Source organism: Cannabis sativa, chromosome X, assembly GCF_029168945.1.
Source record: "Cannabis sativa cultivar Pink pepper isolate KNU-18-1 chromosome X, ASM2916894v1, whole genome shotgun sequence".
Classification (NCBI taxonomy): domain Eukaryota; kingdom Viridiplantae; phylum Streptophyta; class Magnoliopsida; order Rosales; family Cannabaceae; genus Cannabis; species Cannabis sativa.
Window position 1 is genome coordinate 44,516,349 of NC_083610.1, and position 26,188 is coordinate 44,542,536.

The 26,188-nt window shown below is 33.1% G+C and overlaps 1 protein-coding gene and 2 long non-coding RNA genes across 15 annotated transcripts in view; 2 read left to right on the top strand and 1 right to left on the bottom strand.

Moving 5' to 3' along the window:
- Positions 1 to 251, bottom strand: part of LOC133032197 (uncharacterized) — a 2,630-nt gene extending 2,379 nt beyond the window's left edge. The window contains exon 1 of the mRNA XM_061106068.1: positions 1 to 251. This exon is cut by the window's left edge and continues 117 nt beyond it. The gene's annotated coding sequence lies outside the window, so the exon portion shown is untranslated.
- A 2,369-nt stretch (positions 252 to 2,620) lies between these two features.
- Positions 2,621 to 14,206, top strand: LOC115708854 (uncharacterized). Of its 13 annotated transcripts, none has more exons than XR_004010086.2 (6): positions 2,621 to 2,706; positions 3,049 to 6,691; positions 6,803 to 6,897; positions 7,782 to 8,942; positions 9,060 to 9,119; positions 11,596 to 14,204. It is a non-coding gene; the product is annotated as an uncharacterized LOC115708854 (long non-coding RNA). The 13 variants fall into 13 exon arrangements; XR_009685353.1 differs by having other exon boundaries at positions 9,060 to 9,115; XR_009685351.1 differs by having other exon boundaries at positions 7,782 to 9,119; positions 11,596 to 14,206.
- Positions 14,207 to 17,817: 3,611 nt separating this feature from the next.
- LOC133032764 (uncharacterized) lies at positions 17,818 to 24,883 on the top strand. Its single transcript, XR_009685356.1, has 2 exons — positions 17,818 to 21,734; positions 22,060 to 24,883. It is a non-coding gene; the product is annotated as an uncharacterized LOC133032764 (long non-coding RNA).
- The last annotated feature ends 1,305 nt before the right edge of the window (positions 24,884 to 26,188 follow it).

The following is a 26,188-nucleotide window of genomic DNA, read 5'->3' on the forward strand; positions in this document are numbered from 1 at the left end:
CGGATAGGGGGAAATTTTTTGATAAATTTTTCAGTTTTTTTCTAGAGAGAGAGAGTGGTGCACGAGAGAGAGGGAAGAGGGAAGAGAGAGAAACATCATTTCAGATTTTAGGTATTTTATTTTTTTTTTAAAAAAAAAAGGGTAAAATGGGAAGTTCATGTAATTAATGGACTAAATTTGTACAAATTAAGGAAGGGTATAAATTTTGATATGAGGTATATTATTAAGGGCAAATAGTGAAATTTCCCATTGAAAATCGGTAAAATAGAAAAGAGAAAGTTGCTATTTTTAGGTTCTAAGCCTTTTTTTTAATGAAATATTAATCTTTATTAATATAATATTGATATTTTTTTTTTCTATTTTTAGGTTTTTCTTGTTGAAAATTTCAATAGTTTTTTAAATTATTCACCAAAATCACATATTCAACATTTGTAAGGGTCCAATAGTTTTGTTTTCAAAAACTCTTTTATTAAAGATTATTAATATTAATATATCTATTCTATATAAAGTGTGCCTATATAACTGAATTCTTGGTTTATGAGAAATTCATGAGTGTGACTTTTTATTTATATTTAATAAAATAATAAAATATTATTTATATATAATAAAATAATAAAATAAAAATAAAACAAATCACATTTAAATTGATATTTGATATTTGAATTAATATTGTTCTCATGTGATATTATTTAAACCATAAATTTACTATCCTATTTTGAATTTAATTAAAACCAACAAAATATATATACCTAATCTTGTACGTATATCTCTCATTTTTTCTAATTTTTTTTTATTAAAGTTAATTTTTTTAAATAAATAAAATTTTATAATAAAATCTAATTTCTAAATTTTCTCTATTACTATACTATTTTGAATTTAATTAACAACAATAAAATATATGTACGTATATTTTTTTATTTTTTTAATATAAATTTACTATATACATATATATTTATACAAAAAAAAAATAAAGATAAAAAATAGTAGTGAAGAGATCCAAAAAATTTCACATAAGCTTCAAACACACTCTAAAAAAAGTATCATTTATAATTCTATGTGTAACTAATTTATTTATTTATTTGGATAATTTTAGTCTATATATCTCAAATTATACTTTTTAATTTTTATAATTCGGTTATAGTAAGTAAGAATATTTGGGTTGATGTAATCATAACAGTATATATATAGCTTTAGTTGAGCATGAATTGTCCATTTGATTTAGTTTTAAGTTTAGATTTTACAATTGTATTTGAATACTTAGCTATATATATGTGGATCTTGAGTTTATCGGGTTAATTTGTTGAAAATATATGTTTACTGATTTGCTCAAAACAAATATACATAAACACATATATTTTGTTGAATCCAAATATACATAAACACATATATTTTTTTGAATCTATCATGGAGTGCTATGAGATTGATGAGAGGCTTCAAGAGAAGAATGATATTAAGATAAATTTGGAGAGCACTGCTTTGTTATAATATTATTTGGAAGCTATCATATTTCTTATTTTTTATATTCTTTCTTTCATGTGTCCAGTTATATGCCTGCTACCCCTATTCTTTATAATTTTATTACCGGTTCGAGTTAAGTGTCCATAGTAAGTGTGTAGCATTATTATTTTTTAAATATATTTCAAGCTAATCTTCATTCTCCTCTTCTCTTTCTGCAAATTTTAAATTTGACTTTTCACTATTGATTTTCAAATAATCCAACACACTAATTAAAATTAGTTTTTAAACCATTTTAAATTATATGATTATTTATTGAATCTTTCTCAATTAAATTATAGAGCACCTAACATAAAACTAAGTATACGTGCTTTGCACGTAACTTTCTTCTAGTATATATATATTAATGAATAGTCTCGCAGGAGATTTTTATAATATATTTTGAAAATGTAAAATTAGATAAATAAAATATTTCTATCAAAACCTAATTTAAGTAAACAAAATGGGTATCAATTTTTTTAACAATTATCATACTTAAAATATCGAAGTAAAATATTCCTTTGGCGTGGTGATTCAAGAGTGCAAAGAGTTGCTTGATTCTTTAAAATTTGTTCAGATTCAATTTGTTAAACGTTCTGCTAACAAGACTGTCCATTATATGGCTCGCAGCTCTTGTTTTCACTCAGTTCGTATGTTCACCGAGAGTACTGCTCCGAATAATCTTTTAAACATTGTAATGGTTGATTCAATTTACTAATAAAATGTCACCACTTTATCTCAAAAAAAAAAAATATCAAAGTAAATTAAGTAATTAAATTAAATAAAATAATAAAATACATCATAATTATTTTAATCATTCTTATCTTATACAGCTGTTTACTTTTTTTTTTTTTTGAAATCATACAGCTGTTTACTTTAAAAAAAGGAAAATAAAAAGATAAAAAAATCTTAGTTATCAAGTAAAATTAAAATTAAAATAGAAAGAAAACTGCGTTAATTATTATTAAGTTTTTATTTGTTAAAATTCCACCGCCTATTCCAAAAATATAATTCAACTTAAATTAGAAGACATTCACAACCTTCATTCTCAACCGTTCAGATAGATTCATGATAACTTAATCTTGGCCGTCCATTTATACGTCCTTTTGCTATAAATAGCACCCCTGGGTTCAATTTTTATTTTCACATCATATTGAAGCAACTTTTCAGAATGGGGTCTTATCGCTCTCTCTCGCGATTTTTCGCTGATCGGTTAGTGTTGTGATTTTGATTAGGTCGATTTGGTTCTTGATCGGTTTCGTTTGGAGTTTGGATTAATATTTAGGGTTTCTTTTGGTTGATTGCAATTACGCCTGGTATCAATCCTTCACAAGTTTCATTGTTATTCATTAATAATTAGAATTAGATCAAGATTAATAAATCTAATCTTTCATGATCATCAGAACGAACATAAATGGTTGAAACCTTGACTTAATTTCCGTACTAGGCAATCTCCAGGAGTAGTAGGAGTACTGATTATCTTCATCGCTGAAAGTAGTAGTGATCATTGATTCATTTAAGGTTTGACATACTTATATTCAATTGAATTTTCAGGTTGTGCTGATTAACTGCGGCCTTTCATCCTTATGGGTTTGGAATGTTATTCTTTTATCTCTCCTTCTGTTCGTCAGTTCGAATTTCTTTCTGTTTTCATTATTTTAGGTGATTGAGAGAATGGGTCAAGGTTTTTTCTGTGTAAAATGATTATTTCAATTCTTATTATGTTGTCCATCTTAGCATATGCATATGTATTGGACTAGTGTTTTCTTTTATAGCTTCGGTTATAGTGAGATTTTTGGTTCATGCCTTTTATTTTGACTCTTCTTTCACCCAAGAATATTATAAAGCAACTAAGGCTTCATTTGTTATGTAGATTCTATTTAAGCATGAATCTAACCATGGAAGGGAGCTGTATTGGACTAGTGTTTCCTTTTAACTTCAGCTTCGTGAATTTTCAAGACTCTTCTATCACTCAAGAGTATCTTAAAATATGCAACTAAGGCTTCCATTCTTTTATCGGATCACAAGAATCTAACCTTGGAGGGAATTGTCTTGGAGTAATGTTTCCTTTTAACTTTAGCCTTTGTGAGATTTTTGGTTCATGTCTTCAATGTGTTCAATGAATTTTCAAGACTCTTCTTTTACTGTAAGAATATTAAAGCGACGCTTAATCAAGCAATAATCTAACGTTGGAAGGGAGTTGTACTGAACTAGTGTTTGCTTTCAACTTTAGCTTCGTTGTTTGTGAGGTTTTTTGCTCATGCCTTTTGTTTTGGGTGTTTAATAAATTTTCAGGAGTCTTCCTTCACTCAAGAATATTTTAAAGTGACTAAGGCTTTAATAATCCAACCTTGGAAGGGAGTTGTCCCTGACTAGTGTTTCATTTTAACTTTATCTTCGGTCTTTGTGAGATCTTTGGTTCATGTCTTTTGTTTTGGGCGTTCAATGAATTTTCAGGACTCTTCTTTCACTCGAGTATTTTAAACTGACTAAGGCTTCAATCATTTTATCCATTCGAGTTGAGCAAGAATCTATCTTTGGAAGGGAGTTGTTTTGAACTACTATTTCCTTTTAACTTTAGCTTCGTTGTTTATGAGATTTTTCGTTTATGCCTTTTGTTTGGGTGTTCAATGAATTTTTAGGACTCTTCTTTCACTCAAGAATATTTTAAAGCGATAAAGGCTTCAAGGGTTTAGGGTTCATGTCTTTTGTTTTGGGCGTTCAATGAATTTTCAGGACTCTTCTTTCACTCGAGTATTTTAAACTGACTAAGGCTTCAATCATTTTATCCATTCGAGTTAAGCAAGAATCTATCTTTGGAAGGGAGTTGTTCTGAACTACTATTTCCTTTTAACTTTAGCTTCGTTGTTTATGAGATTTTTCGTTTTTGCCTTTTGTTTGGGTGTTCAATGAATTTTTAGGACTCTTCTTTCACTCAAGAATATTTTAAAGCGACAAAGGCTTCAATTGTTTTATTGGGTCTATTTAAACAAGAATCTAGCCTTGGAAGGGAGTTGTCTTCGACTAGTGTTTCCTTTTTTCTTCATCTTCGTTCTTTGTGAGATTTTTGGTTCATGTCTTTTGTTTTTGGTGTTCAATGAATTTTCAGGACTCTTCTTTCACTCAAGAATAATTTGAGACATGGATGAGACTAAGGCTTTAATTGTTTTATTTGGTCTATTTAAGCTAGAATCTAACCTTGGAAGGGAGTTGTCGTAGATTTGAGTTTCGTTTTAATTTCTTCTTCGGTCTTTGTGAGATTTTGGTTCATGTTTTTTGTTTTGGGTGTTCAATGAATTTTCAGGACTCTTCAATATTTTAAGGCACGGATGTGACTAAGGCTTCAATTGTTTTATCGTGTCTATTTATGCAAGAATCTAACATTTGAAGGGAGTTGTCCTGAACTAGTGTTTTTTTTTTTTAAATTTAGCTTCCGTCTTTGTGAGATTTTTGGTTCTTGTCTTTTCTTTAGGTGTTCAGTGAATTTTAAGGACTCTTTTTTCACTCAAGAATATTATCAAAATTTGGATGCGTCTAAGGCTTCAATTGTATTATCGAGTCTATTTAAGCCAGACTCTAACCTTGGAAGGCAGTTGGACCTTCACATTAAAAGGTCATATATTTAGTTTTGGACGTCTAGGTATGATTTCCAGATATTTTCTACGGTGGTTTGACTTACATCACCAATGGTTTGACTTACAGTTGGTACTTTGCATGTGTATCTATATACATGTTTGGAAATTTTGATCTATACATATTGTATGGCCAATTTTTGTTTTACCTGGGTTAAATTATTTTAAAAGTGTCTTTATTACTATCAGTTAAACTTTTCCTTGGGGATCCATGATCAAAGAAGGATGCGAGTTATATGAAAGTATTGATAGTATTTTCTGATTAGGTAAACGCATCAATTTTTTTTTCTTTCAGTGCTTATTTGTGATAGTGGTGTTCCCTTCTCACTTTTTAACTTATATGATGTATAGTTTTACTTTCTTTTTTGAATTTTCTTGTTTTGCACTTTGAACATCATTGCAGTTCTTATGGAGATACCAAGCAAGGTTTCCCAGAGTCAAGATTGGTATTCCTGCAACAGACCTATTTTGTTGAAAAATAACAGCACTAGTTTTATATACTTCTCATTGTCGAATTGACTTTTTTTTCTCCCTATATGATAGTATTTCCTCGTGTAAATGCATCAATTTTTCGGTACTCATATGGATGCTTCCTGTGGTGGTGGTGTTCCCTTCTCAAACTTTAGTTATATGTTTACTTATTCTTTGGTCTCCCTTTGATATATTGTCGGAAATATAGGATTCCAAGTATTTTCTGAATTCTCTCATATTAGGTCATTAAATGTTTTTTCAAGGCTTAAAGTGATAGTGGTGCTACTGGAGGTTTTTCATCATCTGCTACAGTGTATTTTTCATCATATGAATTTTCCTCTTCTCTAGTCCTAGCAGCGTGGGTTAGATATCTTTCATCATCATCTTTTCATATGAGGTCATAGTCCACAAGCTTAATTTGCACCATTAGCTGTGACATCGGATTTTGTAACTGTTCCTCTTCTTGAAGTGCGGAGATCTGTTTGGTATAATTTTTGTATTGTGTTGGAAGCTAATAGTTTATTTTAACTACAGAGGGTTTTGTGGTTATCTATCTCTATCATCATTGCAGATGATGTCGATCTTTTGTTTATATTTAGGAATCTGGATTTTTGATATGCGACCTTGAATTTCTTCTGAATAGCCTATGAACTTGGACTTGGAACTCCATTGTATACTCATTTGTAAGGAAATTGGTTTCATGAATTAATAGTTTATTTTAACTACAGAGGGTTTTGTGGTTATCTATCTCTATGATTATTGCAGATGATGTTGATCTTTTGCTTATATTTAGGAATCTGGATTTTTGATATGCAACCTTGACTTTCTTCTGAATAGCCTATGAATTTGGACTTGGAACTCCATTGTGTACTCATTTGTAAGGAAGTTGGTTTCATGAATTAATCTACTTTGTTTGGTTGGAAGCTCTCAATGCAATGTCAAATGTTTCTCACTATAAAGTTGAATATTTGGTTGTTGAGTTTTTGAGATCTTTCGTTTGTTCCCAGTAAATTCTGATATATACAGTGCAAGGCATCGTCTACTGTTATTGCCCATCAACTTGTTATGCTCGGCCATCTGTTTCTTGTTACGAGGTTAGATATTTGGTTTTAATCTGATTTATGATCTTCCAAGTTAATGAGATGGTGGACTTTATGAAATTCAATGTTTGATGGTATCTAGTTTCGGTTTGGACTTCATTTTAGGATGCGATAGTCTTCAAGCTACGTTATTCTATCTTCAAATGCTCAGGGGAGTTATATATTAATAGAAAAACCGGTGAATTGACATTCGATTGGTGGTAATGTTTTCTCTTTGATCAAACTTTATTTGGAGAAGGTGGTGTTGTGTATTCTTTGATCGTTCTGTTTCTGAATGGCTTTGTTGAATGTATCTGGGACTGGTATATTTGGTTAGAGATTATTGTTGACAGTGTCGTGTTATTTGATTAAACAGTTGACGTTTGAAGTTGTGAAACACATTTGATGTTTGGTTTTAGACTATTTGTGACAGTGTGTTATTTGATCAAACACTTGACGTTTGAAGTTGTGAAGCACCTTTGATGTTTGAAGCTGTGTGGTGATTTTGAAAGCTTACATGTTACAAGATATGAACCTATGTTTTAAGAATGATTCTTTTTGTACCTTATTGCTCTTGTCATGTTACTAATTATGTTTTCTCCCGAACTGTGTATCTTTATTATTGACCCTGTGTGTGTTGATAAAACTGGCATTTATTTAACTGACTGCAACCAAATATATTTTACTTTTTACTTGACATTTTATACTTGGTTAGCCACACGATACATAGCTTACTCTTGATAGAATTTGAAGTCTAGTAATCAATGAGGCTGAAAACATTAATAATCACTACAATAACCAAGCTATGCAATGTTGACCCTACAAAAGTAAAAATGAAAAAGCTATGCAATGTTAAACAAGCTACTTATCAATTTGTTTGCAATCGGTCACTCTCAAATTATGTTATAATCTTCTTGACCATATGAAGTTTTTTATACGGAACAAAAACGGGTGTTATGCCACAAGGTGTTATGTGAAGGCAATGTGTAATAAATTTATTATACAATAATTAAGAATTCTCTTACGACTTAACGATCAATTTTTTCTCTTTTTCTTTTTGGCATTGATCACCTATTTGTATACCATTTGCTCATTTTATTTGTAGGTGATGTGATGAGTTCATATTTGTCTTATAAGAAAATTTAATTTATGTATTAATATTTTTAAATTGATTCTTTAAATCTTTGATTAGTGTGATTTTAATTTGTTAGGGTATTTTAAAGACTATTCATGCATTTAGAGTCTTTTGGAGGGCTTTTAGCATATTTTGGTGGAAAATAGTGGAAGCTGAGGAGCTCGATTTTACAAGGCGGAACTTAATTGCAAATTTGGACGACCTGAGAGGCAGAATTGGACTTGGAGCTCAACATGAAGGTTTTAGATCTCATTCTTAGCTTTTTAGAATATCTTGAATCGTTCAATTCCGGTAATATTGAGAGAGTTATGGCTAAAATACTATCAGTCATCGCAGGAATTTCAAAAAAAAAAAAAAAGATAGTGAAAATAAAGAAAGCTTTTCAAGTAGAGTTGCGATTTTTTTATCTTTATTTCAAAAGATGAATTATCTTTTCTTTTAGTGAAATATTTGTTAATACTATAAATAGAATCTCAATTCTAAGAGGATTTATTTATCTTTTCAAGCACTATAAATAGAATCTTAATTCCAAGAGGATTGATTTATATACAAGCACTATAAATAGGACCTCTTAGGCCACAAATTGAATAATTCTAAAAGGAAAAATTAGAGAGAGAAACTCAGAGAAATATTTCACTAAAAGAAAAGATAATTCATTTTTTTAAATAAAGAAATAAATCGCAATTTTACTTTAAAAACTATATATTCGCTATTTTTTTTTTCAGAAATTTCTTACTGTGATAACTGATAGTATTTTAGTCATAACTCTCGCGATATTACCCGGAATTGGACGATTCAAGATGTTCTTGAAAGCTAAGAACGAGATCTAAAACTTTCATGTTGAGCTCCAAGTCCAGTTCTGCCTCTAAGGTTATCCGAATTTACAATTAAGTTCTGCCTTGTAAAATTGAGATCGGCTTCCACTATTTTCCACCAAAATATGCTAAAAGCCCTCTAAAAGACTCTAAATGCATGAATAGTCTTTAAAATAGCCTAACAAATTAAAATCACACTAATCAATGATTTAAAGAATCAATTTAAAAATATTAATACATAAATTGATCATATTTATCAAAAATTATGGGAGGCCAGCAGTTCTTATGTGGGGAAGCAAGCATGATTTCATTGGAGGTTTGAAAAGTCATTTATTTTAATTTTTGTTGAAGCTTTTTGTCTTTCCCTAATTTTTTTTTTCAGGTACATGCAAGCTATTGCTTGTATATTTTATTTATTTTTTGTTAATTTCAGGATCTTTGTTGGCAATTTACAAGCTTTAGGAAGATGATTGATTCCTTTAATATTTCGTGGGTAGTTTCTTGGTCCAAATAACCTTTTATTTGTTTCTTTCATGTTTGTTTTCGTTTTTTGCTTATGATTAAGTATGTGTTCTCTCTTTTATTCATACTGTGGAAGTTTCTGCTAAATATAAAATTGAAACTTGTCAACTTCATGCATAATTTTTCATTATTCAGGCTCTTAGGTTTTAGTCTTTCATGGTGCACTTGTTTGAGAGGATGTCTTTGGCTGCAACGATTGTCTTGTGTCTGTTTAATATTTACTTGACAACTTTGTTCTTGATTGGTTTTTATGCATGGGAGAGATTTATATTTAATCATCTCAAAATTTCAGTCTGTTTTGCGTAGTCTTTTCATCTTGCTTAATTTTTGATTTCATTTTTTTAAATACGTTAGTTTCAGGTGATGGTCATTGGGCCTTCTTTACTGGATGGATTGTTTTATAAATGTCTATGAATGTCTTCACCAACCTTATTCTTTCATTTTGTTTTTTCGAAGTCAAGTTATTCAAAATTGTAGCTTTTCATCTTTTTGGGTTTGACATATCATCTTTTTTAATTACCTTTCCTTTTGTTCATTATGTTTTATTACCTTTTCACTACATTGTGTTTTTTTTATGTCTTTGCTTGGGTGTTTTCAGGGTTCAGCTTTTCTTAAGAATATTCTCATAATTAGTATCTGCATCTTCTTGAGTCCCTGCGAAAAAGAAATAACTTGTCATAACATCTTTTAAATGACAATTTTTTTTTTTCATTACATTGTGATTTTTTGTTCAAGTCTCTGCTTGGGGTGTTCAATGAATTTTTGGGGTTCAACTGTTTTGAAAAATATTCACATAGTTGGTGTCTGCAACTGCTCCAGTCCCAGCAAAAGGGAGTTAACTTGTCATAGTATCTTTTAATAGATGATTTTTTATCTTTCACTACATTGTGAATTTTTGTTCATGTCTTTGCTTGGGGTGTTTGACTAATTTTCAGGGTTCAACTTTTCTGAAGAATATTTTCATAATTAGTGTTTGCATCTTCTCCAGTCCTAACAAAAGGGAGTTAACTTGACATAGTATCTTTCAATGGACGATTCTTTATCTTTCACTACATTGTTATTTTTTGTTCGTGTTTTTTGTTTAGGGTGTTTGATGATTTTACAGGGTTCAGCTTTTCTCAAGAGTATTCTTATAATTAGCGTTTGATTCTCTTTCAGCCCCAACAAAAGGGAGTTAACTTGTCATAGTATCTTTCAATAGTTGACTTTTTATCTTTTATTACATTGTGATTTTTTGTTAATTTCTTTGCTTGGGGTGTTCGAAGATTTTTAGGGTTCAGCTTTTCTCAAGAATATTCTTCCGGTCCTAGCAAAAGGGAGTTAACTTGTCGTAGTTATCTTTTAATAGACTATTTTTTTTTCTTTCACTACATTGTGATTTTTTGTTCATGTCTCTGCTTGGGGTGTTCAATGAATTTTCAGGGTTCAGCTTTTCTGAAGAATATTCTCATAATTGGTGTTTGCATTTTTTCCCGTCCCAACAAAAGGGAGTTAACTTGTCATAATATCTTTAAATAGACGACTTTTTACCTCACTACATTGTGATTTTTTGTTCAAGTCTTTGCTTGGGGTTTTTGATTGATTTCAGGGTTCAACTTTTCTGAAGAATGTTTTCATAATTACTGTTTGCATCTTCTCCAAATCCCAACAAAAGGGAGTTAACTTGACATAGTATCTTTCAATAGACGACTCTTTATCTTTCACTACATTGTGATGTTTTGTTCATGTTTTTTGCTTGGGGTGTTCGACGATTTTTCAGCAAAAGGGAGTTAACTTTTTATAGAATCATTATAATAGATGACTTTTTATCATTCACTACATTGTGATTTGTTAATTTCTTTGTGGTGTTTGACGATTTTTTAGGGTTCAACTTTTCTCAAGAATATTCCTCCAGTCATAGTATCTTTCAATAGACGTCTTTTTTTCTTTCACTCCATTGTGATTTTTTGTTCATTTTTCAGTGTTCAACTTTTCTTAAGAATATTCTCATAATTAGTGTATGCATCTTCTCCAGTCCCAACAAAAGGGAGTTAACTTGGCATAGTATCTTTCAATACACAACTTTTTTTCTCACTACATTGTGATTTTTTGTGAATATCTTTACATGGGGTGTTCGACGATTTTTCAGGGTTCAACTTTTTTGAAGAATATTCTCATAATCAGCGTTTACATTATCTCCAGTCCTAGCAAAAGGGAGTTAACTTGGCATAGTATCTTCCAATAGATGACTTTTTATCTTTCGCTACATTGTGATTTTTTGTTCATGTCTTTGCTTTGGGTGTTTTTCGAATTTTTAGGGTTCAGTTTTTCTAAAGAATATTCTCATGATTAGTGTTTGAATCTTGCCCAGTCTCAGCAAAAGGAAGTTAAATAGAGGACTTTTTATTTTTTACTACTTTGTGATTTTTTGTTCATTTCTTTGATTGGGGTGTTCGACGAATTTTCAGGGTTTAGCTTTTCTGAAGAACATTCTCATAATCTGCGTATGCATCTTCTCAAGTGCCAACAAAAGGGAGTTAACTTGTCATAGTATCTTTTAATAGACGACTTTTATCTTTCACTATCTCGTGATTTTTTGTTCATGTCTTTGATTGGGGTGTTCGACGATTTTTCAGGATTCAGCTTTTCTGAAGAATGTTCTCATAATTAGCGTTTGCATCTTCTCCCGTCCCAGCAAAAGGGAGTTGACTTGGCATATTATCTTTCAATAGATGACTTTATCTTTCACTACATTGTGATTTTTTGTTCATGTTTTTTCTTGGGGGTGTTCATCAAATTTTTCAGGCTTCAACTTTTTAAAAAATATTCTCATAATTAGTGTCTGCATCTTCTCCCGTCCCAGCATTGGGTTAGATATGTTCATCATTATCTTCACATAGGAGGTCATACTATGGCTTATTTTCACTAACTTGATGCAGAACTTTGCTAATTTTTTATTTGCATATTGAGCTGGGACTTTAGATTTTGCATCTATGCGCCTTTTCTTGAAGTGTGGAAATTCTTATGTGTTCGTGCAGGCGGAAATTTATTTACCAATGGAGGGTTTTGTGATTCTCTCCATTATCATTGCATATGTTGCCATCTTTGTTTTATATTTGGGATCTGGATTTAGATATACATCCTTGGTTTTCTTGCTTACGTGTCGTTTGTTTTTTCAACTCATCGTTTATAAAATTAATTTGTTTCTCACTCTCCGCATATGTTCTTTCTTATTTGGTTATCTGTTGTTTCTTTCATTACTTATTTGACTTCGGTGAACTAATAGGTGGCCTGCAATAGTGGTGGTGTTTCGATAACAGCATTGGTGTATCATAGTCATTGTTCCCTTTTTACTTTGGTTACTACCTTTGTTTAACGTGTCATTTAGCTTTCCTTTCTTGAATTTTCTTGATATCAGGATGAAAACTAATACTGTTGCTATCAAGTTATACACAAGAAGTTGGGTTAGTATCCTTTTTGCCATCAACACTGTTTGCTCATAAATTTTGTAATTAACAAGATGATTATTGTGGATGTCATCAGGTAGCTTTTTTATTTGTTTTTTCGAGTTTTCTGTTTGTTTTAACTTTAAACATAATCAAAATTGTGGTGGGCTTTGGTTTGGATTTTGGTCTATCTTTATGGGTGATGGGAAATGGTTCAAGGCTATGTTAGCATATGCATTTGCTCAATGATTTTAATTTGTGGACTTTCTTCAATGTTCCTATCTAAACATGCAGCTTGACACCTCGAAAATTTTATGACTTGCATTTGCTATATCTGTATCTCGATTATGTGTCAAAACTTTTTTGTTCTTTTGTGCTTTGTTGTGCTTTTTTATTCGCATCATGTGTTATCTACATATTTGTGATATCTAGTGTTCTCACCTGTTCTTAATGTTTGTGTTGCCCATATGTAACGCCCTAATACTAAGGCACGCTACAGTGCTTTTTCAATTATTGTGCAATCTTTGCTAATCAAAGAATTTCTCGAAAAACGTGTCAAATTAAAACTTTTGCTTTAAATATTAAACTTTGTAATATAATATAATATTTACAAATCTCGGGATCCCGATTTCAAACTTCGTAAAATTTACTTTTTAAACTTTACATTTCAAAATACATAATTTTCAGGTCGCACAGCGACTTTCAAAATATAACTCCCAGATGTCCCGAGACCGAACACTCCAGGTCGCGCCGCTTGACATGTACAATCCCATCTGAGCTCGGGTTCACTCCTGTTCAGTCATAGCCTTTCCCTTACCTACACATGAAAGTAGAAACTGTGAGTCAACAGACTCAGTAAGAAATGCATATAACACATCATATAATTTCCGACCAACAAATCACAGAACAAACCAATAATTCAATTTATGTCATTAAAGCTCAAAGCTTGAGTTTCAAAACTCAAGCTTGCTTAAAACCAACACCAAGCATCAAAGTTAACTACTAGAACCCTTAATCAACCAATATTGAGCATAAAAATCTAACCCTAACCATTTCTAAACTTAACAGCCACCATAAATCAAAATCATGCTTGAAACCAAAATAAACTCAACTAAAAAACTCATAACTCAAAAGATAAAGGTTTCTAGGGTTTACCTCACTTACTACAACCTTGAATCCTTGATAATTTCCAGAGAAATGGAAGAAAAAATGATGCCCTTGCCTTGGATTTGCCTCAGCCGAAAGAGAGGAAGAGAAAAAGAGAGTTCTAGGTTGACTTTTTCTTTCATTTTCTATTTCAAATGAAAAGGGAATTAATTGATTAATTCCTTGCTGAGTTGATTAAACTACTAGGTGTCACAACCCTAGGCTGCCACCTACTCCCCCCTTGGCAAATTACTAAAATGCCCTTACTCATAAAACTAGGGTATTTTCAAGACTAGGGGTAAAATGGTCAAACTCCATATCCCCGCTCAATCCCGATAAAATATTTTCTCTAAAATATTTCCCATTATGAAATAAGGTTCTAAACTTACCCATGTGATCAATTTAGCCATCCATCGCATTTTCCGTTGTCGCTGAGCAAAAATTACAAAATTAACATATTTCACATATAAGCTAAATAATACCCCTAGAGTTTAATAAAATCTCCAAAATTGAGAAATTATAATTCTAATATTTATTTCTAAATATTGGGGTCCACATTTAAAATTAATTCACAAATAATAATAAAATAATAAAAATTAGTGCTAATTGCCTTTTCTAATCCATATTACTAGAGCGGTCATTACAATTATCCCCCCGTTAATAGGATTTCGTCCCCGAAATCTAACCTGAATAGCTCTGGATGTTGAGTTCTCATATCTGACTCCAATTCCCAGGTGGTTTCTTCCACCTTACTGTTCCTCCAGAGCACCTTAACCAGTGCAATAGTCTTGTTTCGAAGAACTTTTTCCTTCCTATCCAAAATTTGAACAGGTTGCTCTTCATAGGATAAGTCTGATTGTAGTTCAAGGGCTTCATAACTCAAGACATGAGTCGGGTCTGACACGTATTTCCTTAACATAGAGATGTGAAATACGTCATGAACAGCTGTTAATGTTGGTGATAAGGCTAGTTGTTACGCTACCTGCCCGACCTTCTCGAGTATCTGAAATGGCCCAATGAACCTAGGGCTTAATTTACCCTTCTTCCCGAAGCGCCTAATACCCTTCATGGTGAAACTCGCAGGAAAACATGTTCCCCTACCTGAAATGTAATATCTCTGCGCTTCGGATCAGCATAACTTTTCTGCCTGCTTTGAGAAGCAAGCATCCGAGCCTTGATCTTATCAATAGCTTCATTGGTCCTCTGCACTAACTCTGAACCCAGATACTTCCTTTCTCCCGTCTCGTCCCAATGAATAGGAGAATGACATTTTCTACCATATAACATCTCATAGGGAGCCATCCCTATTGTACTTTGGTAACTGTTGTTGTAGGAGAATTCAATTAAAGGCAAGTACTTACTCCATGAACCCTCAAAGTCCATGACACAGGCTCGCAGTAGGTCTTTCAAAATCTGGATAGTTCTTTCCGACTGACCATCAGTTTGAGGGTGAAAGGCTGTACTAAACTTTAACTTGGTACCTATAGCCTCCTGAAGACTCACCCAAAACTTCGATGTGAACTTTGGATCTCTATCTGACACAATAGACTTAGGGGCTCCGTGGAGACGAACTATCTCCTTCACATACAATTCAGTATACTGATCTACTGAATATGTAACTTTCACTGGTAGAAAGTGAGCCGATTTTGTGAATCTGTCCACGATGACCCATACTGAATCATACATCCCCGTAGTTCTAGGCAAACCAGTTACAAAGTCCATTGCAATGTCCTCCCACTTCCATTCTGGAAGGACTAAAGATTGCAGTAACCCTGCCGGCCTTTGGTGTTAAGCTTTAATTTGCTGGCAGGTTAAACACTTGAACCATAATCCACCACTTCTCTTTTCATCCCATATCATCATAAATAGGGTTTTAAGTCCTGATACATTTTGGTGGTTCCTGGATGCCATGAATAAGGTGTGGTATAAACTTCATCAAGTACCTTCTTCTTGACCTCTTCAACATTAAAAGCACAAACTCAAACTTTAAATAACAATATTCCACTGTTCGAAACTAAAAAGTCTTTAGGCCAACCGGCCATTACATCGCCTCAAACCTCAACTAATTCAGGATATTCCAATTACGCTTTTCTGATTCTTTCTAATCAATCAAATTGAAGTGTTAAACTGTGTAACTTTCCAACTACAATTTCAATCTCTGCGTTAACCATTTCAAAGGCTAGTTAAGGGCTAACAGAACAGTAGTACAAACTTGCCTGCAATTCTTCCTACTCAACACATCGGCCCCATCGATGGCCTTCCCGGGGTAATATAAAATCTCACTACCGTAGTCCTTAACCAAAACCAGCCATCTTCTCCACCACATGTTTAAATTTTTCTGGGTGACAAAGTACTTGAAACTCTTATGATCAATATAAATCTCACACTTTTACCATAAAGATAATGTCGTCATATCTAAAAAAAAAACAAAACCACTGCAGCATGACCTAACTCATGAGTTGAATAGTGTTGCACATAATCTTTTAATTGACAAAAAGCATAAATTATGACTCTGTTAGCTTGCATCAGAACACATCCCAAACCTTATCTGGATGCATCACAATAAACTACAAATTTCTCTGGATCTGATGACAAAGCTAACACCAGAGCTGTTATCAAATGTTGCTTCAACTCCTGAAAACTTGTTTCACACTTATCTGACCACACAAATCTCTGATTTTTTTCTTGGTCAATTCGGTTAGGGGCATAGAAAGTTTAGAAAATCCTTCGACGAAACGTCGATAACACCTTGCTAACCCGAGAAAATTTCGAACTTCCGTCACAGACTTGGGCCTCGGCCAATTCTTCACTGATTCTATCTTGTTTGGATTGACCATAATTCCATTTTTTTTTCCCACAATATGACCCAGAAAGGACTCCTCGGACAACCAGAATTCGCACTTTTTGAATTTGGCATAAAGTTTGTGATCCCTAAGTCGTTGTAACACCATTCGAAGATGATGCTCGTGCTCCTCTTCTGACTAAGAGTATACAAGAATATCATCGATAAACACTATAACGCAATTATCGAGGAAATCCTTGAACGCCCTATTCATAAGATCCATAAAGGCCGCAGGAGCATTGGTCAATCCGAATGACATTACCAGAAACTCATAGTGCCCATATCTGGTTCTAAAAGCAGTCTTCGGTATGTCCTCCTCCCGAATTCTGAGTTGATGATAACCCGACCGTAAATCAATCTTCGAAAACACTGTCTTTCCCTGAAGCTGATCAAACAGATCATCGATCCTGGGCAACGGGTACTTGTTCTTAATCGTCAACTTGTTTAGTTTCCGATAATCAATACACATTCTGAGGGAACCATCTTTCTTTTTCACAAAAAGAACCGGAGCTCCCCAGGGCGATACACTGGGTCGAATAAACCCAATATTAAGCATCCCCTGAAGTTGTAACTTAAGCTCCTTGAGTTCTGCTGGAGCCATCCTATATGGAGCTTTAGAAACAGGTTCGACTACAGGTGCCAAATCAATTACAAAGTCAATCTCTCGCTGTGGCGGCAATCCCGGCAACTCCTCGGGAAACACATCAAGAAAATCTTTCACCACCCGGACTACCTCAGGCCCAAATGTTTCAGGTCTGCTGGAGTCAAAAACTACCGCTAGAAATCCTACACAACCATTGCTTAGTAAATCCCTAGCTCTCAACACAGAAATAATTGGGATTCGAGACCCCTGAACTGACCCAACATAAACAAATGGATCTTCACCTTCCGGCTGAAAAGTCACCATTTTACGCCTACAATCTATACAGGCCGAATACTTAGATAAGAAATCCATTCCCAGTATAATATCAAACTCCGTTAATTTCAAATCTATAAGGTCAATACTCAATTCCCTATCTTCGATCCTCATTGGCATAGATCTAATGCGCCTATTAAAGATAACCAATTCCCCGCTAGGCATTAGGGTTCCAAACCTTCTTACAAGAAAATCATAAAGTCTATCCAAAAGATTAAATATTCTCGATACTACATACGAGTATATAGTCCCAAAGTCAAATAATACATTAAAATGAGAGTTGCTGATAAAAAGCTAACCTTTCACCATAGAAGGACTGGATGCAATTTCTGAGCAAATGTCTGAGCAAGTACAGGCTTTACTTCCAGCTTCTGCTTATCTTTCTTTGCCTGAGGGCAATTTCTCTTAAAGTGCCCAACCATGCCACACAGGAAGCATGCTTTTCGGTTGCACTCTCCGGGATGATGTTTCTTGCATCGCGGGCACTCAGGGTAAGAATAATCCTTGCGTACACCCTTGCCTTGATTTCCTCGGAACCGCTTGTTCCGTTTTAAACCCACCACTGATGACGTAGGTTTACTCTTCTGCTCAACCATGGAGCCCCAACCACCTCTGCCATAACTAGAAATATGGCAAGCGGTATCCCAATTTCGTGGCATAATCTCTCGAGGTCTTAAAATACATTCTCTAGGGCTCCCAGTCCAGAGAGCATTCTTCATATCTGAATCTCCCTGAAGGACTGTAGGTTCATTTATCCAAATTTTCTCATGCAATGATCCCACTTGATTATCAGCCATACTATGCTCTGCTGGTAATACCGAATTGAGAATGCCTGGCATCTGAGGTAAAGATAGTACAGGAAACCTTTGTTGTTTCAACCTCTGAATCTCCTCATCATGTCGTTGAATCATAGCTTCCATTTCTGCGAATCTTTGCTCCAACCCCCACGGAGCCTGTGACGAACGACCATCACTCCCATCAGAAGCCATCCAAAGGCTTTCACCTTGGTTGCGGGAAGAACTCAAACTCCATTCTCTCCAACCGTTACTAGCCCTGACCACACTATCCAGACTCCCCATATTGCACCAGGTGTCCATACTATAGGACAAACCTGCCAATTAGTAAGTCAGTCTGGTCAGGCAACGATCCCATTACAAACTTTCTACCGCACTTATGGATTCTAAGGCAACGCACTTTAAAATAATTAATTAAAATCTAATATGCTTCCTAACATGCTCTCACATTCACAATTATTTAAAATACTAAACAAGTACGGGCTTACTGAACCGTGAACCGAACTTTCTCTGATGAAGATTGTACATGTCATAGCAAGCTTCGGTAGACAAACCTGGCGGCTCTGATACCAAAATTGTAACGCCCTAATGCTAAGGCACGCTACAGTGCTTTTTCAATTATTGTGCAATCTTTGCTAATCAAAGAATTTCTCGAAAAACGTGTCAAATTAAAACTTTTGCTTTAAATATTAAACTTTGTAATATAATATAATATTTACAAATCTCGGGATCCCGATTTCAAACTTCGTAAAATTTACTTTTTAAACTTTACATTTCAAAATACATAATTTTCAGGTCGCACAGCGACTTTCAAAATATAACTCCCAGATGTCCCGAGACCGAACACTCCAGGTCGCGCCGCTTGACATGTACAATCCCATCTGAGCTCGGGTTCACTCCTGTTCAGTCATAGCCTTTCCCTTACCTACACATGAAAGTAGAAACTGTGAGTCAACAGACTCAGTAAGAAATGCATATAACACATCATATAATTTCCGACCAACAAATCACAGAACAAACCAATAATTCAATTTATGCCATTAAAGCTCAAAGCTTGACTTTCAAAACTCAAGCTTGCTTAAAACCAACACCAAGCATCAAAGTTAACTACTAGAACCCTTAATCAACCAATATTGAGCATAAAAATCTAACCCTAACCATTTCTAAACTTAACAGCCACCATAAATCAAAATCATGCTTGAAACCAAAATAAACTCAACTAAAAAACTCATAACTCAAAAGATAAAGGTTTCTAGGGTTTACCTCACTTACTACAACCTTGAATCCTTGATAATTTCCAGAGAAATGGAAGAAAAAATGATGCCCTTGCCTTGGATTTGCCTCAGCCGAAAGAGAGGAAGAGAAAAAGAGAGTTCTAGGTTGACTTTTTCTTTCATTTTCTATTTCAAATGAAAAGGGAATTAATTGATTAATTCCTTGCTGAGTTGATTAAACTACTAGGTGTCACAACCCTAGGCTGCCACCTACTCCCCCCTTGGCAAATTACTAAAATGCCCTTACTCATAAAACTAGGGTATTTTCAAGACTAGGGGTAAAATGGTCAAACTCCATATCCCCGCTCAATCTCGATAAAATATTTTCTCTAAAATATTTCCCACTATGAAATAAGGTTCTAAACTTACCCATGTGATCAATCTACCCATCCATCACATTTTCTGTTGTCGCCGAGCAAAAATTACAAAATTAACATATTTTACATATAAGCTAAATAATACCCCTAGAGTTTAATAAAATCTCCAAAATTGAGAAATTATAATTCTAACATTTATTTTTAAATATTGGGGTCCACATTTAAAATTAATTCACAAATAATAATAAAATAATAAAAATTAGTGCTAATTGCCTTTTCTAATCCACATTACTAGAGCGGTCATTACACCATATCTGTTATAATAAAATCTTACTCGTGATTTTTGGCTCTCTCATAATGCTCCCATGTGTTTTGTCATTGTTTCAGTTTTCAAAGCTCTATAGATTATATGGTTTTTTCTTCATTGTTTTATGCTTATAGTCCATGCCTTATTTGTTGACATTAATGAAATTTGTCTTGTTTTACAATGTTTATTTTGTTTTGCTATTCGGTAATATTGACTTTCGGCACTTAAATATATAGTATTTAAACAGTGTACCAAACGAGCCCTACATCTTTTACATAAAAGAGATTTGTTTTTGTTAATAAATGTACAATTTGTATTCTCGATTACATTTTTAGTTATGAAAGTGTTCTTTAGTCGATTGTGTATATTTTAAAGTGTTCTCGATTACAATTTGTATTCATGATTTATTACTAATTAAATTATTTTGCAGGTTTTAAGAACTACGTGGAGCTTGATCCCTATTAAGTAATAGGGTACGTAGGCAACTTTTTATAAAGTGCAGCTCCAAACTAATAATTTTCTTTTTATTATTGAGTGGTGTTGAGGAGAATTTCACTTGTCTTTCACTCCAGAATATTTTAGATCATGGATGTAAGGGAGTTGAGCTTATATGTTGAAACTTATGGTTTAGTTTTCCTTTCTTTCTTGATTTTTTTTGTTTTGCACTTTGAACATCATTGCAGTTCTTATGGAGATAGCAAGCATGGTTTCCCAAAGTCATGATTGGAATTCCTGCAACTGACCTACTTTGTGAAAAATAAGAACACTAGTTTTATTTACTTCTCATTGATAAATTGACTTTCTCTCTCCTTATATGACAGTATTTACTCATTAGGTAAATGCATTTGTTTTTTCAGCTTCTGGAGATAGCTACCATGGTTTCACATATTCAACATTAGATTTCCAATTACCTACCTAATTTGCGAGAAATAAGAAGTTAAGCTTTACTTAGTTATCCTTTTTTAAATTGATTGTGTTACTCTTTACCTATGTCTTTTCTCATTTGGTAAATGTGTTGGTTTTTTCTATATTTAATTGACTTTTGAATAGATAGAACTCTTGTGAACTAACATTGCATTGGTTGGTGGAATCAGTCATCATTCCTTATTTACTCTTTCACTTCCTTTGTGTGACATATTGCTTAGTGCTTCTTTCTTGAATTTTCTTGATTTGGCCTTTGGACGTTATTGCAGTTTTCATGGAGATAGCAACTAGCAAGCATTGTTTAATTGATTTTCTCTCTCCCTATATGATGGTATTTTTTTCATTAGGTAAATGCGTCGTTTGTTTTTAAGCCTATGGAGATGGCTACCATGACCATGGTTTCACATAGTCAACTCTGGATTACCTACAACCTTCCTAATTTGTGAAAATTAAGAATTTCAGCTTTCCATACTTATCCTTTTATAAATTGTTGTTCCCCCCTCTCACTGTATGTTTTTCCTCATTTGGTAAATTTATCGTTTTTTCAGTACATATTTGACTTTTGACTGGATAAAACTCTTGGGAATTAAAGCTGGCCTGCAATTGTGGTGTGGTTTTCCAAGAACAACACTGCACTGGTGGTATCATAATCATCGTTTGCTTTTTTATACTTTTGCTACTTTTGTGTAGCATTTTTTATAATTTTCTATTTTTTCTTGATTGTATCATAATCATCGTTTGCTTTTTTATACTTTTGCTACTTTTGTGTAGCATTTTTTATAATTTTCTATTTTTTCTTGATTTTTTTGTTCTTCCCTTCGATCAACATTGTAGTTCTTAAATTGGAGTTTCTACAACCGACCTATTTTGTGAAAAATAAGAGTTTTATTTTTATATACTCAATTTTAAATTGGCTCTCTTTCCCTAGATGTTGGTATTTTCTCATGTAAATGCATCTTTTCTTAGGTACTCGTATGGATGCTTCCTGTGATGGTGGTGTTCCCTTCCCAAACTTAAGTTATATGTTTACTTATTCTTTGGTCTCCCTTTGATATTTTTTTCGGAACTATAGGGATCCAAGTATTTTCTGAATTCTCTCATTTTAGGTCGGCAAATGTTTTGTTCAAGGCTTAAAGTGATAGGGGTGCTACTAGAGGTTCGGCAATTCATTGATCTTAATTTGGGCTTATGTTTTTTTATGATGTGAAAGTGTTCATGGCCTTATTCTTTTGTGCTCACGGACTTGCAATGAATTTTTCAGTGATCCGCTTTTACTCAAAGATTATTTCCATTAGCTGTGTTAAATCAGGGACGCATATGTCTTCATGCTTCGCTTGAATTAAATTTGATACTATATGCAGAACTTTGATGACACTATCAGATTTAGTAATTAACCTCAGAGGGGAGTTGACTTGGCATGGTTTTTTTTTTTAACACGGCTTTTTATCTTCTGCTACATCTTTGCAATGTTTTGGTCATGTTTTTGCCATGGGGTGTTCAATGTTTTTTCAGGCTCCAGCTTTTCTAGAAATAATTTTCTTAATTAGTGTGTTCGTCTTCTTTTGAATAACCTATGAATATGGAATTGGAACTACATTGTATACTCATTTGAAAGATAGTTGGTTTCATGAATTAATCCGTTGTCGTGGTACTTGTTTGGTTGGATGCCTTGATGCTATGTCAGATGTTTGATTGATATCTTTTGTTTATTGCCTGTAATTTTTTATAAATGCAGAGCAAGGCAATGCCTACTGTTATTGCCCCTCAACTTGTTATGCCTGGCCAACTGTTTCTTGGTATGAGGTTAGACATTTGGTTTTACTATGGTGTTGATATGTTGGTGTCGTATTTATAATTCCTTGGGAGATTAGTCTGATTTCTGATCACACTCTTTGTTTGATGGTATCCTAGTTTCAGTGTGGACTATTTTTTAGGTGCGATAGTGTTCACGCTACATTTCTCTCTGATATTCTATCTTCAAATGCTCAGGGGAGTTATATATTTATAGAAAAAATGGTGAATTGACATTCAATTGGTGGTAATGTTCTCTTTGATCTAACTTTATTTGGAGAGGGTGGTGTTGTGTATACTTTGATCGTTCTGTTTCTAATTGGCTTTGTTAAATGTATCTGGGACTGGTATATTTGGTTTGAGATTATTGTTGACAGTGTCGTGTTATTTGATTAAACAGTTGACATTTGAAGTTGTGAAACTGTTATGATTTTGAAGGCTTAGGCCTTACTAGAAATGTGCTTATGTTTCATATTTTAATTTTGTATTTTGATTCTTTTTGTACGTTAATCTCTAATCTGAATTTTTATTGCTCGCCATGTTACTGATTATGTTTCCTAATTAACTTTTAAGATAATTGTTGACCTTTTGTTGTTAAGCTGGCATTTTATTAACAATAGATATGCTATGTTTGCCAAGCTAGTGATCAATTTGTTTGCAATCGTTCACACTGAACTTATGTTACTATCTTGACCATATGAAGATATATAATAGGCCTCATTAAAAGATGTTCTTACATTTTACCTCCTCTTCTTTGAGGATTTTTGTAGGTGATGAAAAATGGTTTGAGGCAATCTTAGCATCTGCCTTTGTTTGTTAACTCCAAGAACTTGACTTGCTTCAATATTCCTATTTACAAGCACCTTTGAAGGGTGTTAACTTCCCTTATCACTACTTTTATCTCATACCTGTGGTTTAGTTTAGTTTTCCTTTTTCGTTTTAGCTTGAATTTGCTTTTGTTTGGACTTTGAACATGCAGTTATTTCAAGTCATTATGTGGTTTGTATTTTTTTTTAATTAGTTTCAGGCTCTTTGTTGGCAATTTACAAGCTTTAGGAAGATGATTCGTCTTATATTCCGTGTGGAGCTTCTTGTTTCGAGAGGATGTCTTTGGCTCCAACAAATTTTCAGGGTTCACTTTTTCTCTAGAATATTCTCATAAAATGAATTAGTGTCTGCATCTTCTCCAGCCCCAATAAAAGGGAGTTATCTTGTAATAGTATCTTTTAATAGACGACGATTTTTTATCTTTCACTACATTGTGATTTTTTGTTCATGTCTTTGCTTGGGGTGTTCGACTAATTTTCAGGGTTCAGATTTTCTCAAGAATATTCTCATTAAATTAGTGTCTGCATCTTCTCCAGTCCCAATAAAAGGGAGTTAACTTATCATAGTATCTTTTAATAGATTATTTTAATAGATGACTTTTTAACTTTCACTACATTGTGATTTTTTGTTCATGCCTTTGCTTGGGGTGTTCAAGTAATTTTCAGGGTTCAGAATTTCTCAAGAATATTTTCATTAAATTAGTGTCTGCATCTTCTCCAGTCCCAATAAAAGGGAGTTAACTTATCATAGTATCTTTTAATTGATGACTTTTTAACTTTCACTACATTGTGATTTTTTGTTCATGTCTTTGCTTGAGGTGTTCAACTAATTTTCAGGGTTCAGATTTTCTAAAGAATATTCTCATTAAATTAGTTCTGCATCTGCTCCAGTTCCAATAAAAGGGAGTTAACTTGTCATAATATCTTTTAATAGACGACTTATTATCTTTTACTATATTGTGATTTTTTGCTCATGTCTTTGCTTGGGGTGTTCAACTAATTTGCAGGGTTAGCTTTTCTCAAGAATATTCTCGTGATTAGTGTTTGCACTCCACTCCCAGTAAAAGGGAGTCAACTTGTCATACTATCTTTTAATAGTCAACTTATTTTATCTTTCACTACATTGTGTTTTTTGTTCATGTCTTTGATTGGGGTATTCTATGAAATTTCAGGGTTTGGCTTATTTGAAGAACATTCTCATCATTAGTGTCTCCATCTTCCTCAGTCCCAACAATAGGGAGTTAATTTGTCATAGTATCTTTAAGTATACAATTTTTTATATTTCACTATGATTTTTTATTCATGTCTTTGCTTGTGGTGTTCATCGAATTTTCAGTGTTCAGCTTTTGTAAAGAATATTCTGATAATTAGTGTCTGCATCCTCCAGTCCAAACAAAAGGGAGTTAACTTGTCATAGTGTCTTTTAGTAGACGAGTTTTTATTTTTTATTACATTGTGATTTTTTGTTCATGTCTTTGGTTGGATGTTCAACAAATTTTCAGGGTTTAAGCTTTTCTCAAGAATTTTCTCATAATTAGTATTTGCATCTTCTCCAGTCCCAACAAAAGGGAGTTAACTTGTCATAGTATCTTTTAATAAACAATTGTTTTATCTCTTTCACTACGTTGTGGTTTTTTGTTCATGTCTTTGCTTGGGGTGTTTTCAGGTTCACCTTTTCTGAAGAATATTCTCATAATTAATGTTTGCATCTTCTCCAGTCCCAACAAAAGGGAGTTAACTTGTAATAATATCTTTTAAAAGTCGACTTTTTTTATCTTTCACTACATCGATTTTTTGTTCTTCTTTGCTTGGGGTGTTCAACGAATTTCAGGTTCAGCTTGTCTGAAGAATATTCTCATAATTGGGGGTTTGCATCTTCTCTAGTTCTAGCAATAGGGAGTTAACTTTTCATGGTATCTTTTAAGAGATGACTTTTCATCTTTTCATTACATTGTGATTTTTTGTTAATGTCTATGCTTGGGGTGTTCAAGGAATTTTTCAGGGTTAAGCTTTTCTCAAGAATGTTCTCATAATTAGCAAGTGCATCTTCTCCAGTCCCAACAAAAGGGAGTGAACTTATCTTAGTATCTTATAAAAGACGACTTTTTATCTTTCACCACATTTTTATTTTTTGTTCATGTCTTTGCCCAGGGTGTTCAACGAATTTTCAGGGCTCAATTTTTCTCAAGAATATTCTCATATTAAGTGTCTGCATCTTCTCCAGTTCCAGCAAAAGGGAGCTAACTTGTCATAGTATCTTTTAATAATTGACTTAATATTTCATTACATTGTGATTTTTCGTTCATGTCTTTGCTCAGGATATTTAATAAACTTTTAGGGTTCAACTTTTATCAAGAATATTCTCATAATTTTTTTTTTTTGAAAAACCCTCCATATTCTCATAATTAGTGTATGCATCTTCTATGTGGAAATTTTGTTTGGTATCTTTTATGTGTTGTGTTGGTAGATATTAATTT